Raw genomic sequence first — 14,020 nt, 5'->3', positions numbered from 1 at the left:
ATTCTGTTAAAGTGGTGCCTTTCCATCATGATTGCTAGGCCCATGATGAGAAGATATTGCAGGAAAGCACAACCTGGACCATAGAAAGGACAGATCAGTGGGTGGGGCTTTATGTGCTTATCCCTCCCACCACCCTGCTGCAGACCCCGCCCACACTCAAGCTTAGCCCCTGTGGCTTAGAACCCAAGGGCACTTCTGAGCTGAGGCCGACTTCAGGGAGTACTAGTTAGGACAGGTCAGCTGCAAGTAACAAACAAACAAACAAAATACACAGGAAACTCTGACCCTCAGGGCCAAATCCAGCCCACCACCTATTTTTATAAATAAAGTTTTATTGGACCATAGGTGTACCCGTTCATTTACACATTGTCTATGGTTGTTTTTAGGATTGTAGTGCCCACAGAGATCTTATGGCACACCCAGAGCCTAAAATGTTTTCCACGTGGCCCTTTATGGAAAAAGTTCACCCATCCCTGGCTTGAACAATGACAACATTGAATTATCTGCCATCACAAGAACTCCAGAGGAAGGCGGCCCCAGGGGCACACGGAGGCTCAGCAACATCCTCGAGGCCCCAGGCTCCTGTCCCCTCCTCGGCAGGTGGGTCTTTCTTTTCGGGCTGGTTGCTTCATGGTCACAAGCCGGCTGCCACAGTTCCAGGCTTGACTGCCTCTCACAAGCACATTCAAGCCATAGGAAGGGCAGGCTTCCTCCTCACCTCTTCTTATTTAGGGATCAAAATCCTTCCAGGGTGGCGCAACAGAGTCCCCTTACCTCTCAGTGTTTAGACCAGGGGTCTATAAGCATTTCCTATAAAGGAACAGATAGTATTTTAGGTTGGTTGGGTCGTGTATGATCCCTGCAGCATATTCTCTCTGTGTGTGTGTGTGTGTGTGTGTGTGTGTGTGTGAGAGAGAGAGAGAGAGAGAGAGAGAGATGACCCTTTCAAAATGTACACTACATTCTTCTCATGAGCCATAGTTTGTCAATGCCTGGTCTGGCACTCTTCACATGCCCACTCCGTGCCCATCTCCAGCAAAGGGTAGCGGACTTACCCTTGATATCAAAGGTCCTTGGCTTAGACCAATCACCCAAAACTGATGTTTCAGAGATGCCTGCCGGAGGAGTGTGGGCAGCTGTTACTGATGTCAGAAAAACAGTTTGAGTGCCACTTCATTCTCCGGCAGGAAGGAGTGATTGGCTGCTGGTCCTCCCCTGTCCGAGGAGGAAGATAGAACCCACCCACCAAGCTGTGGAGAGGTGGACCCCACGGATCCCCTTGCAAGCCACATCTGAGAGTGAGCAGAGGGAAGAAACTCAAGCGTTTGTAGTCCTCTTTCTCAACAACCAGGCTTAAAGCGCCATCTTGTGTCTTGAAGGGGAAAGGAGGTCAGGACGTGTGTGCTAGAAGCAGGCAGAGGATCTTCACCAAAGTCTCAAAAACTAAAGAAGGAAACATGGCGATCCTCAGGGCCTGCAGAGGCCCCGGACCTTCCCATGCCCTACGATAGTCTGGTCTCATTTACTTCTTGTACTAGCAGGGAAGTTGCTGTCAAGGCCCTCAAACAGGGGGGCCATACATTAGTTACCTCATCTAGTTGTTTAGAGAGGTAGGCCACCGGCCTCAGCCAGGGCCCCACAGTTTGGGTGAAAAGTCCAGCTGCCATCTTTTCTCTCTCTGACACATAAAATGGAAAAGGCTTTGTCAGATCGGGTAGCCCCAGGGCTGGGGCTGCCAGAAGTTTTTCCTTTAACTCAGGAAAGACTTGCTGTTGTTGGGATCCCCATTCCAAAGGTTCCCGGACCCCGCCCACTTTGGGACCTCATACAAAGGCTTGGCTAATACTTCAAAGTTTGGGATCCACTGTCTACAAAACCCCGCAGCTCCTAAGAATTCTCTCACCTGCTTTCTGCCCTTAGGCTCTGGTAGATTGCAAATGACCTGCTTTCTTTCTGATCCTGGGCTGCCTTCCGACCCCTGTCAGATAGTAAATCCCAAGTAAGGTACCTGCTGTCGGCAGATCTGAGCTTTCTTCTTGGACACCTTCTACGCACAGTCCTCCAGGTGCCGGTGTAGGGCATCTGTTCCCTTGGCGCACCCGACTGCCGTGGGGTGTCCCAGCAGAAGGTCATCAACCTACTGGAGCAACACACAGCCTAGGTCTCTGCTGGGAAACTTCTGGAGGTCTCGAGCCAATGCCTCCCCGAAGATGGTGGGGGAGTTCTTGAACCCTTTGGGAAGCCCGGTCCAAGTGTACTGAGTAGTGACACCTGACTCCGGATCTTCCCACTGAAAGGCAAACAGCTTCTGCCTCTCAGGGGCTAATCTGATAGGAAAGAAAGCATCTTTCAGGTCAAAGCAGGTGAACCAGCTGTCCTCAGCTGGCAGCAACCCCAACAATGTGGACGGGTTAGGTACTGTTGGATGTAAAGTCAGTGTAGCTTGATGAAACAAGTGCAAATCCTGTACCGGCCGGTAGTCCTTGGTCCGTGGCTTGGAAACAGGCAGGAGGTGAGTGTTCCACGCAGACTGACAAGGAACAATAATTCCAAAAGTTCTTAGGTGCTTGAGATGGACCTGGATACCTTGAAGGGCTTCTCTGGGGACCGGGTCCTGTTTCTGCCTCACCGGCTGGGCCCCAGTCTTACCTGGCCAATCCCGGAGGGTTGTCTTCCGCCCGTACTCTTGGCCACCGCTTAGCCAGAGCTGATCTTCTCTCTTGGCCCAGCTCAGTTCAGAAAAGTCTCCATTCCTACTCTCGGGGACCATAAGGGTCATAATGACTCCCGTTCCGGGTAACTTTGGCAGCAAAGAGCCATGCTCTGTCAAAGAGATAGTGGCTCTCAGCTTGCTGAGCAAGTCCCTTCCCAAAAAGGGCAAGGGACAGTCAGGCATGTACCAAAACTGATGAATGACTTTATGTTCTCCTACAGTAGAAGTCCGAGGCAAGCAGAAAGCTTGCTTTGCTGAAACCCCCATGGCTCCGATGATGTCAATCATCTTTTTGGATAAGGGGGCAACCGGGGCAGTTACTAGCGAATGTTCAGCACCTCTATTTACAAGAAAATCAATGTCTCTACCCCGGACTGTCATTCTGACCAGAGGCTCTTGGGGACGCTTGAGCCTGGTCTCCCTCAGTCCAAGAACCCTTCTGCCAGGTTGAGCAGGGCCCCTTCCTCCTTGTCCGGGGCCTCCTGCTCTGAGTCACCTTGTTTTCTTTTGAGCTGAGGGCATTTGTTCTTCCACTTTCTTATTTCTTTACTATAAGCACACTGGGTATGCTGCAAACTCTGACAGCCAAGCTGAGTTTCTTTCCCGGGGCCCCCCTTCCCTTGCCTCTTTGGGGGTCCCCTCTGATTGCTGCAGCTAACAACCAGGTCGGTGTTTCTCCAGGCCTGACTTCCATTCTCTTTGCCGTTTTCCTTAGGGCTTGCTGCATCCCTGTTTACAAACACCTGGCTAGCTATTTCTAGTAATTGTGATGTATTCATCCCTGCAAGCCCAGCCTGTTTCTGCAGTTTTCTTCTCATGTCTTCTGCACTTTGACGGACTAAAGCCATGTGAATCATGCACTGATTTCAGGGCTATCGGGATCAAAGGGAGTATACATACGATAGGCCTCATGTAGTCTCTTGTAGAATTGTGCTGCACTTTCTTCTTTTCCCTGAATGACCTCAGAGAGCTTGCTAACGTTTGTGGCCTTCTGAGCTCCCCTCATGAATCCTTCCAAGAGAGCTTCCCTGTCTCGGTTTAGCCTTTGCATATCCTCTCTTTCATGTGGGTCCAACTGGGGGTCGGTTCCTGGTAAATGGGTCCTTCCATACTCTTGGGGGTTTTGCTAATCAGCTGGTGCATGTTCCTCTAGCCACTTAGTTGCTGCTTGGAGGACTCTCCGCCTTTCTTCTCTGTTAAAGAGGAACATGAGCAACTGGTGCCAATCAGCCCAGGTGTGGTTGTGGGTCTGGATAATAGTTTGGAGCAAATCAATTAGAGCTTGTGGCTTTTTGGTATAGGGCGGTGTATTGTTTTTGCAGTTGAGAAGGTCGACGGAGGTGAAGGGCTGGTACCCAAAAACGCCTCTCCACCACGTGACCATCATCTATCCCTGTATACCGCTGCTCTCTCAGGGGAGTTTGTATCCCCGTTTTGGGTCGTAAACGAGCTGCCGAGGGAGGGGTGGAATGTGACTTACCGAAATTAATAATCTCAATTATTAATTGACACTAATAATGATCAACATTAATAACTGATCATATAATTTTTAAAATCAATACCGATAATAATGATAATTAATATTAAATAGTTATACTAATGATAACAATAAATGATTAATATTAATGATTAATGATGCCTGATATTAATAACTGATGTTGATCTTATTCATTAGAAAACAGTAATATTAGCTCCTAATAATTAATATTAATATTAATAATAGCAATATCACTATTAATAATAAAAAATGATATCAGTAATTAATGTTACTTCAATCAATCATAAGTGATGTTGGTAATAAAACAATAATTAATATGAATATTAATAACTAATATTAAAAGTGTCATTAGTATTAAAAATTAATTTTAATCATGCATAATCATACCTTGAACATAATCATTAATGATTAATAACGTTATACTATTAATTAACATTACCATTCATAATTATTAATAAGACTGATCTTTAATAATTCATAATATTATTACTGCTAATACCACAGGGGGTGTACACCTACCTGTGATATTGTTCTTAATATCCAGGGATGGAGAGCACGATATTAGTTTTCATATCGCAGTAGGTGTACACTCACCCTGTGACACCGATCCTAATACCCAGCGGGTAGAGTATGAAATGACTGCCAACATAGCAACGAACGTACAGCCACCTGGTTATATTGCCCCTAATATTCACAGAAGAAGAGTATGATATTACTCCCAATATCGCAGGAAGTGTAAACCTCTTCTGTGATACTGTTCCTAGTATCCCGAGGGGGAGAGGATGATAATAATTCCAGCATCACAGGCTGTGTTCACCCAGCCTGTGAAATTGTTATTAATATCCTGAAAGGGAGAGGATGATATTGCTGCCCATAATAGATAGATATGGCTCCCCATAATAGAGCAGGAGGGGTACACTCACCCTGTGATATGCTTCCTAATATTCAGAGGCCGAGAGGCTGATATTGTTCCCAATATCGCAGGAACTGTACACCCCCCTGTGAAATGGTCCTTAATAATATTCCAAGGCGGATGGGTTGATACGAACACATAGATGGCAGAAAGTGGACACCCCCGAGGGCTATTGTTCCCATGATCCTGGAGGGAAGAGGAGGATATTACTTTCAATATCAGAGAAGGTGGACACGCCCCCACTGATATTGTTTTTAATTCCAACGTGGGAGAGGAGGATACGACAAGCGATATCACAGAACTGGAAACATTCCTGTGATACTGTTCTCAATATTCAGGGAGGAAGATGATGATATCACATCCAATACAGACGGGTGTACATCCTGTTTACACCGAGGGTGTACACCTGTCTGTAAAACAGTTCATAATCCCCAGAGCGGGAGATGATATAACTCACGATATGGTAAACAGGCTGTGAGTCCACCGCGGATCCTAAGAGCCAGTGGGGCAAGAGGGGCTGGCTCTTACTCCCCGCATCGCGGGGGGTGCCTCACCACCCTGCGAGGCGGGTCCTAAGAGCCAGGGGGGGCAAGAGGGGCTGGCTTTTACTCCCCGCGTTGCGGGGGGTGCCTCACCCCCCTGCGATGGGGGTCCTAAGAGCCAGGGGGGGCAAGAGGGGCTGGCTCTTACTCCCCGCATCGCGGGGGGTGCCTCACCACCCTGCGATGTGGATCAGCATATCCAGGGGGCGATAGGGGGGTGATATGTCTCCCCGCGTCGCTAGTGGCGTCTACCCCCCTTCGATGTGGATCGTCATATCCAGGGGTGGAGAGGGGGGTGATATTACTCCTCGCATTGGGGGAGTCGCCTGCCCCCCTGCGATGTGGATCGTCATATCCAGCGGGGGAGTGGTCGGTGCTATTTGTCTGCGAATCGCTGGGGCACCCGCCTCCATGCGATGTGTGTCTTCATATCCAGGGGGGAGATGGGGGTGATATTATTCCCAGCATCGAGGGGTGCGCCTGCGCCCCTGAGATGTGGATGGTAATATCCAGGGGGGGTGTGGAGGGTGATATTACTCCCCGCATCGCGGGGGACGCCCGCCCCCCTGCGATGTGGATCGTAATATCCAGGGGTGGAGCGGGGGTGATATTACTCCCCGATTTTTCCTAGGATCTTTTCTGTACTGCGACCCTCGGTTCACACCCTGTGACATTATCTTCCATATTCTAGCAGGATGAGGCTGCTAAAGTCGCAGGGGGTATTCACCCTTCAGTATTATTCGTAATTTTGTAAGGGAATGTTAAACGTGATGTCACAGGACTCTGCACACTGTCTTGCTATTCCCAATATCCTAGCTTTACCTTAATAATAATGTCACATTGTGTGTACACCTTGTGGTGTTATTCTCATTTTCCTAAGGGGAGGTTGCTTTTATTGTCACACGGGGTAAGTTCCTTTTGTTATTATTCATAATGTCCTAGAGGGATGTCACCCCTTATGTCACAGGGTTTGTACACCTTGTCAAATTACTCGTATTATCCTCATAAGATGTCACTCCTCATATCACAGAGGGTGTACACTCTGTGATATTGTCGTCATATTCTAGGGAAATGTTACTTTTATTGTCACAGAGGATGTACACCTTGTGAAATTATTCGTTATAATTTTGTGGGGTGTTACCCCTAATGTCACATGGCGTGTACACACAGTGATGTTACGTGCAATATGCTATGGAAATGTTGCTTGTAATTCACAGGTCCTGTACACCCTTAAATATTCTTCGTAATCTTCTAGGAAAACGTCACTGCTAATGTCACAGGGCATGTAGAACCTGTCATAAAATTCCTAATATCCTAGCGGGAGTTCACTACTAATTTCACAATGTGTGGACACCCTTTGATATTATTCGTATTGTCCTGAAGAGATGTTACTACTGATATCCCAATGCAGGTACATTCTCTGATCTTATTCGTTATATCCTTGGGGGATGTTACTTCTAATATCACACGGGGTGTACTCCCTGTGTTCTATTTCGTAATATCCTAGGGCAATTTTACTGTTAATGACACAGGGGGTGTACACATTGTGATATTATTTGTGATATTCTAGAAAGATATTACTCCTAATGTCACAGGGCTGTACACCCTGTGATAGTATTCATAATTTCCCAGGGGTCTATTCTCCTATTCAAACTGACAATAACACCCTGTGACATTATTCGTAATATTCTAGTGAGATGATACTCCTCATGTCACAGGGGGTGTACAACCTGTTTTATTATTCTTACCATTCTAGGGAGATGTTACTCCTAATGTCACAGGGATGTACACCCTGTGATATTATTCATAGTGTACCAGAGGGATATTAGCACTAATGTCACGATGCGTGTACACCTTGTGATATTATTTGTCATATCCTAATGTCACAGGGGGTGTGTTCCGTGTGATATTCTTCCTAACATCCTAGATGGATATTGCTCCTATTGTCACAGGGTGTGTACACCTTGTCACCTCATTCACAATATCCTAAAACTACGCTATTCCTCAGGTCACAGGGGGTGTTCACCCTGTGATATTTTTCATCATAGTTTGGTGGGATGTTACTCCTAAAGTCACACGGGGTGTACACAGAGTCACACAGTGATATGAGTTGTAATATTCTATAGACATGTTACTTGTAAATCACAGGGGCTGTACCTCCTGTGATATTATTCATAATGTTCTAGGGAAATGTTGCTACTATTGTCACGGGGGTGTACACCCTGTGATATGACTCGTCATATCCCAGCGGGATGTTACTACTGATGTCCCAATTCCTGTACACCCTGTGATACTATTTGTAATATCCTAAAGAGATGTTACTACTAAGGTCACAATGCATGTGCACCCTCTGATATTATTCATTGTATCCTCAGGGGGTGTTACTCCTAATGTCACATGGGCTGTACTCCTTGTCATATTCGTAATATCCAAGGGGGATGTTATTTTTAATGTCACGGGGGGTGACATTATGCATTAAGAATGTGTATTCAAGGCCTGTGATACTATTCCTAATATCCTAGGGGCACGCTCTTCCGAATGTCACATGGGGTGTACACCATGTGTGTACACCTGCTGTGATATTATTCGTAATATCCTAGGGGAATGTTACTCCTGATGACACAGGCGGTGTACACCATGTGTGTACCCCTCCTGTGTTATTATTTATAATATCCTAGGGGGATGTTTCTTTGAATGTCACAAAGAGTGTACAAAACGTCACAGGAGGTGTACACGTTGTGACGTTAGCTGTAATACCCTAGAAGGATGTTACTCCTAATATGTCACAGGGGTGTACACGCTTTGATGTTATTTATAATCTCATAGAGAGACAAGACTTCAAATATCACAGTGGATGTACACACATAATGTATACCCTGTGATAGTATTCATAATATCCTAGGGAGACACAACTCCTGATATCACAGTGCGTGTACCCCGTGTGTGTACACCCTTGATATGAGTCATAATATCCAGGGTAAATATTACTCCTCATATCACACAGTGTGCACACCCTGTGATATTTTTCATCATACTTAGGGAGATATTGCTTCTAATATCACAGTGGGTGTACCCCATGTGTGTATACTCTGTGACACTATATTCTATATCCTAGAGAGTTATTACTCATAATGTCACAGTGGATGTTCACCCTGTGATATCATTCTTATTTGACCTTGCTGCCTTTTTTAACCCACCCTACAAAAGGAATGGAACAGATAAGAAGATATTGAGATTAGACCGTGCTGCCGTGCGGCCGCCGCAGGACACTTTTAATATCCCTGTTTCTCAGGCTGTAGATGAAGGGGTTCAGCATGGGGGTGACCATCTTGTACATCACTGAGGCCACTGCAGCCTTTCTCAGGGAAGATGACACATCTGAACTGAGGTACCCTCCAACACCTGTTCCATAAAATCAGCAAATAACTGACAGGTGAGACCCACAGGTGGAGAAGGTTTTATACTTCCCGCCTGATGATGAAACCCTCAGAATGGAGGAAACAGTTTTAGAGTAAGAGAAAAGGGTCCCCGAGATGGGAAGGAAAACAAATATGACAGCAGGGAAATACATGATGATGTTATTGGTGAAGGTGTCACAACATGCAAGATGGGGGAGTTGAGAAGGGTCACAGAAGAAATTAGGAATTTCCACATCCTTGAAGCAGGTCACTTGTAAAGCAATCAAGTTGTGCACCTGGTTGTCTAAAAGACTGAGAGAAAAAAAAAAAGACAACAAAAGTAGGAAGCCACAGAAACACGGATTCATGATGGCTGAATGATATAGAGGGTGACAGATGGCTACAAACCGGTCATAGGCCATCACACTCAGGAGCATGTCTGTCTTCCATGCCTCCAAAAATGGCAAAGAGAGACATCTGAGTCAGGCGGCCTGCATAGGAGATGACTCTGCTGTGAGACTGGGTGTCCACAATCATCTTGGGGACAATGGTGGAGGTGAAACCGATGTCAGGCAAGGACAGGTTGGAGAGGAAGAAGTACATGGGGGTGTGGAGGTGGGAGTCAGGGCTGATGGCCAGCATGATGAGCAGCTTCCCCAGCACTGTGACCAGGCACATGGACAGGAACAGCCCAGTGAGGACCGGCTGCCATTCTGGATCCTCTGTGGTTCTAGGAGGAGGAATATAGAGACATCCGTTAGATTCTGTGGGTCTGTAGAGATTGGACACGTTTTGCCTAGAAAAGAGGGTTGAGAAATTGGAAACAGGTAAACCAACACCCAGCATCGTGTCTGCATTTTGGATAGAAGCAATTCACAAGTCATGTTTTCAGATTTCAGAGCAATCCACACTCAGCAATATTTTGCAGTTCTGACAAACTCAATTATCTTCTAATGCTTTCATCATTGATTTCTGTGTTATTCACTTCTTGTTGTACACACCCGCCTCAGAGACACTAGATTCAAGAATGTTCCAAGAACCAGATCATCATATATAACAAATTCATAATTGCTAGAAAATATAGCCTATCTTTACCAAATGAAACTATGTAATAAAATCATTCTCTTCACTTTAAGAAAAATGTTATCCTAATTAAAGGAAATTAAGAACTCAAATGTTTTATTTTATTCGAATAGATTGATACAAATTCCCTTGATTTAGAACATCTGTAAACACTGTATAGCTGCTGAGACCATGCCATCTGGAAATGAAATGAAAGTTGATAGTTCATAAGCAAAAAATAGTTCCACAGGCCAGTTGGGTCCTAGTGATTTCATCATTCTGTTTTCTGACTTTTCTCCTTCAAGAGAGTAATTGCTTACTCAAATCGGTGGGTCTTGTTTCCAAATTCATGGAAGCTATAACTCCTGTCCTTAGCTTCGGTGGACTTAGAGTTTTCATCAGAACGTTTGGCCAGACACTGTGGCTCACACCTCTGATCCCAGCACTTTGAGAGGCCGAGGAGGGCGAATCACGAGGTCAGGAGATCAAGACCATCCCGGCCAACATGGTGAAACCCCGCCTCTACTGAAAACACAAAAACCTCACCCAGTATGGTGGTGCACACCTGTAGTCCCAGCTACTCGGGAGGCTGTGGCAGGAGAATGGCTTGAACTTGGGAGGCAGATGCTACAGTGAGCCGAGATCACACCACTGCACTCCAGCCTTGGCAACAAGAGCAAAACTCCTTCTCAAAAAACAAAAAACCAAAAACACACACTCTATCACACTGACGTCACACTGATGACAGCCAATTTTTGTGAACAAAGGAAGTATCAATTCAATAATTCACATAGATGTTTCCTTTTGCTATCTCCTATGTGTCAAGCAAGATATAGGCTCTGGGGAATCAGAAACAAGAGACTCACTTGCTCCTCTCGCAATACTCAGTACTTACTGAGATAAGGACAAAATAAAATGTCCTGTCTGGAATGCAGGGAAACCAGAACTTCAGGTCAGGGGATATTTCCGTTGAACCGTATGGAGTTTAAGCTTAAAATATTTATGAATGTATCTAAAATTCACTTTGCCTTTACTTTATGCATCCATCACGTAGAGATCACACAGCGGGCAACCACGATCAGTTTAATCATTGCTTACTTCCATTGGATCAACTAGAAATCAACTCAGATCAGAGTGCTGAGTCTCAGAGGATGGACGTCTCACCCCTTGCCATACAGAGAAGTAGAAAGGGTGGTATTGAAAATTAATGAACAGACTCTAAGTCCCGGGCACTATACTTGATGGTCTCCCAACCTTCAAAATGTTGTGGGTTCTTTTTTGTTTTTGTATTTGTTTTTTTTTTTCAGACGGAGTCTCATTCTGTTGCCCAGACTGAAGTGCAGTGGAGTGATCTCGTCTCACTGCAACCTCCGCATCCCAGGTTCAAGCTGTTCTCTTGCCTCAGCCTGCTGAGTAGCTGAGATTACAGGCGCCCGCCACTACGCCAGGCTCATTTTTTTCTCTTTTTAGGAGAGACGGGGTTTCACCATGTTGGCCAGGCTGGTCTCCAACACCTGACCTTGTCATTTGCCTGCCTCAGCCTCCCAAAGGGCTGGGATTACACGCGTGAGCCACCGCTCCCAGCTTCCAAAAGTTTTCAACAGAGCTCAGAGGTCTGAACCACAGGCACATCGGAGGAGCATTTTTGAAACGCTTTCCAGCTTCCTCAATAGGAATGGAAGCCAGACCCCGAATTGATGACTCCTTTGAGGAAGTCGAGAGCTGTAAGGAAAGCCAGGAACGGGGCAAGGGACAGACGCATCCCGAATGATCCTGTGCCAATTCTTTCCGGAATCTTTGATGTGATTTCAGCTGCCATTTCCATAGTTGACACAGTGATTGTGGCACCCACTGGTCTAGCTGTGGTCTAAAAGGAACCCCCAAAGGGAAGGGCACAGTGAGCAGGGGCATCGGCCCGAGTGACAAGGATTGGAGGGGACAGGTTGGATGCAGGGAGAGGACTGGCCAAATGCCATGTGTCTGGCCTTAGACTGCCTGGTTCAAATTGGGCTTCACCCTTTTTGACTTCATGATCTGGTACAAGTTCTATGAAAATGTGTTGCTCCTTTTCTAGTCTGTAAAATCATCATGAAATGTGCACTAATAACTGAGAGACTACACAGATGAAATGAAACAAGCTGCATAGAGCACAGAGCGCAGAGCCTGTCCTTTAGGAAGCTTTCAGTTAAGTGTTCATGATACCATGGTGTCTGTCATCATCCTCTTTATCCTCATCATCACCTTCATCATCTTTTTGTTGTTCTGAGGGAATAGTTTAGAGGGACTCATTCCCTGCTATCATGGGTGAGATGTCTATGAAAAGGACAACAAGTGGGGGAGGGAAGCAAAATTTTGAAGAAGATTTCTGAGACCCCCAGCACAACCAAGAACAGAAACTCCACAGTCTGCTGAGCAGAGAGTTTGCACATTGGTCTCCTCCCATCTGCCCACCGCACTCTCCTGTTTGTCCTGAGGAGGAGGAAACAAAAGAAGGCTCCCGACCGTCCCTCAGCACTCACTTGAAGGGGTGACCTGCCCCTCCACACCTGTGGGTATTTCTAGTTGGGTGGGATGAGAGACTGAGGAAAGAAATAAGACACAGAGACAAAGTATAGAGAAACATGTGAGCCCAGGGGACCAGTGCTCAGCATACCAAGGATCTGCACCGACACCAGCCTCTGAGTTCCCTCAGTTTTTATTGATTATGATTTTTATTATTTTAGCAAAAAGGAACGTAGTAGGAGGGCAGGGTGATAATAAGGAGAAGGTCAGCAATGAACATGTGAGCAATGGAATCTATGTCATAATGAAGTTCAAGGGAAGGTATTATGACTGAACGTGTACGTAAGCCAGATTGATGTTTCTCTCCACCCAAACATCTCAGTGGAGTAAAGAATAACAAGGCAGCATTGCTGCAAACATGTCTCGCCTCCCACCATAGGGCGGTTTTTCCCCCATCTCAGAATTGAACAAATGTACAATCGGGTTTTATGCCAAGACATTCAGTTCCCAGGGGCAGGCAGGAGACAGTGGCCTTCCTCTCTCTCAACTGCAAGAGGCTTTCCTCTTTGACTAATCCACCTCAGCACAGACCCTTTACGGGTGTCAGGCTCGGAGACGGTCAGGTCTTTCTCATCCCATGAGGCCACTTTTCAGACTATCACATGGGGAGAAACCTTTGACAATAGGCCACTTTCAAGGGCAGGACTCCCTGAGGCTTTCCACAGTGTATCGTGCCCCTGGTTTATTGAGACTAGAGAATGGCGATGACTTTTACCAAGTATACTGCTTGGAAACATCTTGTTAACAAGGCACGTCCTGCACAGCCCTAGATCCCTTAAACCTTGATTTCATACGACACATGTTTTTGTGAGCTTCAGGTTGGGTCAAAGTGGCTGGGGCAAAGCTACACATTAACAACATCTCAGCAAAGCAATTGTTGAAAGTAAAGGTCTTTTTCAAAATGGAGTCTCTTATGTCTTTCCTTTCTACATAGACACAGTAAGAGTCTGATCTCACTTTCTTTTGCCTACACTCACTGAACTGTCCTTCCCCTCTGCTGGGCCATGACCACGGAGAACAGGTCCACTGTCCTCCCTGCGTGGTGCACGATGGAGGCTCAGACTCCGTCCTCAAGGCTGGCAAGAAGACAGGGTGAGACATGAGCCTCCTGATACAGGTGACGGGTGTGGAGCCCACAGGACTGGAACCTCACACTGCAGGGCTGGAGGCACAGACTGAGTATTTACTGTTTTGTGGCCTGGGGGGTTCAAGACACAGAGCTCCTCATTAGCCAAAGTCACCGAAGTTCCCCAGCCTCTAAGGATTTCCTCATAATAATGCAAGAAGAAGAAGAGAAAAGTGAATGTCCATAGAAGCTTTGGGGCTCTTCTT

At 46.2% G+C, this 14,020-nt stretch overlaps 1 long non-coding RNA gene and 1 pseudogene across 1 annotated transcript; both read right to left on the bottom strand.

Moving 5' to 3' along the window:
* Window positions 1-280: 280 nt before the first annotated feature.
* On the bottom strand, window positions 281-5,994 carry LOC134809862 (uncharacterized). Its single transcript, XR_010156458.1, has 4 exons — window positions 5,582-5,994; window positions 5,135-5,310; window positions 1,904-3,906; window positions 281-810 (listed from the first exon to the last, which is right to left on the bottom strand). It is a non-coding gene; the product is annotated as an uncharacterized LOC134809862 (long non-coding RNA).
* A 2,907-nt stretch (window positions 5,995-8,901) lies between these two features.
* Window positions 8,902-9,839, bottom strand: LOC107974034 (olfactory receptor 7E24-like; annotated as a pseudogene).
* Between the last annotated feature and the right edge of the window lie 4,181 nt (window positions 9,840-14,020).

Source organism: Pan troglodytes, chromosome 3 (genome assembly GCF_028858775.2).
Source record: "Pan troglodytes isolate AG18354 chromosome 3, NHGRI_mPanTro3-v2.0_pri, whole genome shotgun sequence".
NCBI lineage: Eukaryota > Metazoa > Chordata > Mammalia > Primates > Hominidae > Pan > Pan troglodytes.
Note: the sequence above shows the minus strand (reverse complement) of the source record. Positions and strands in the feature narration are given on the sequence as shown.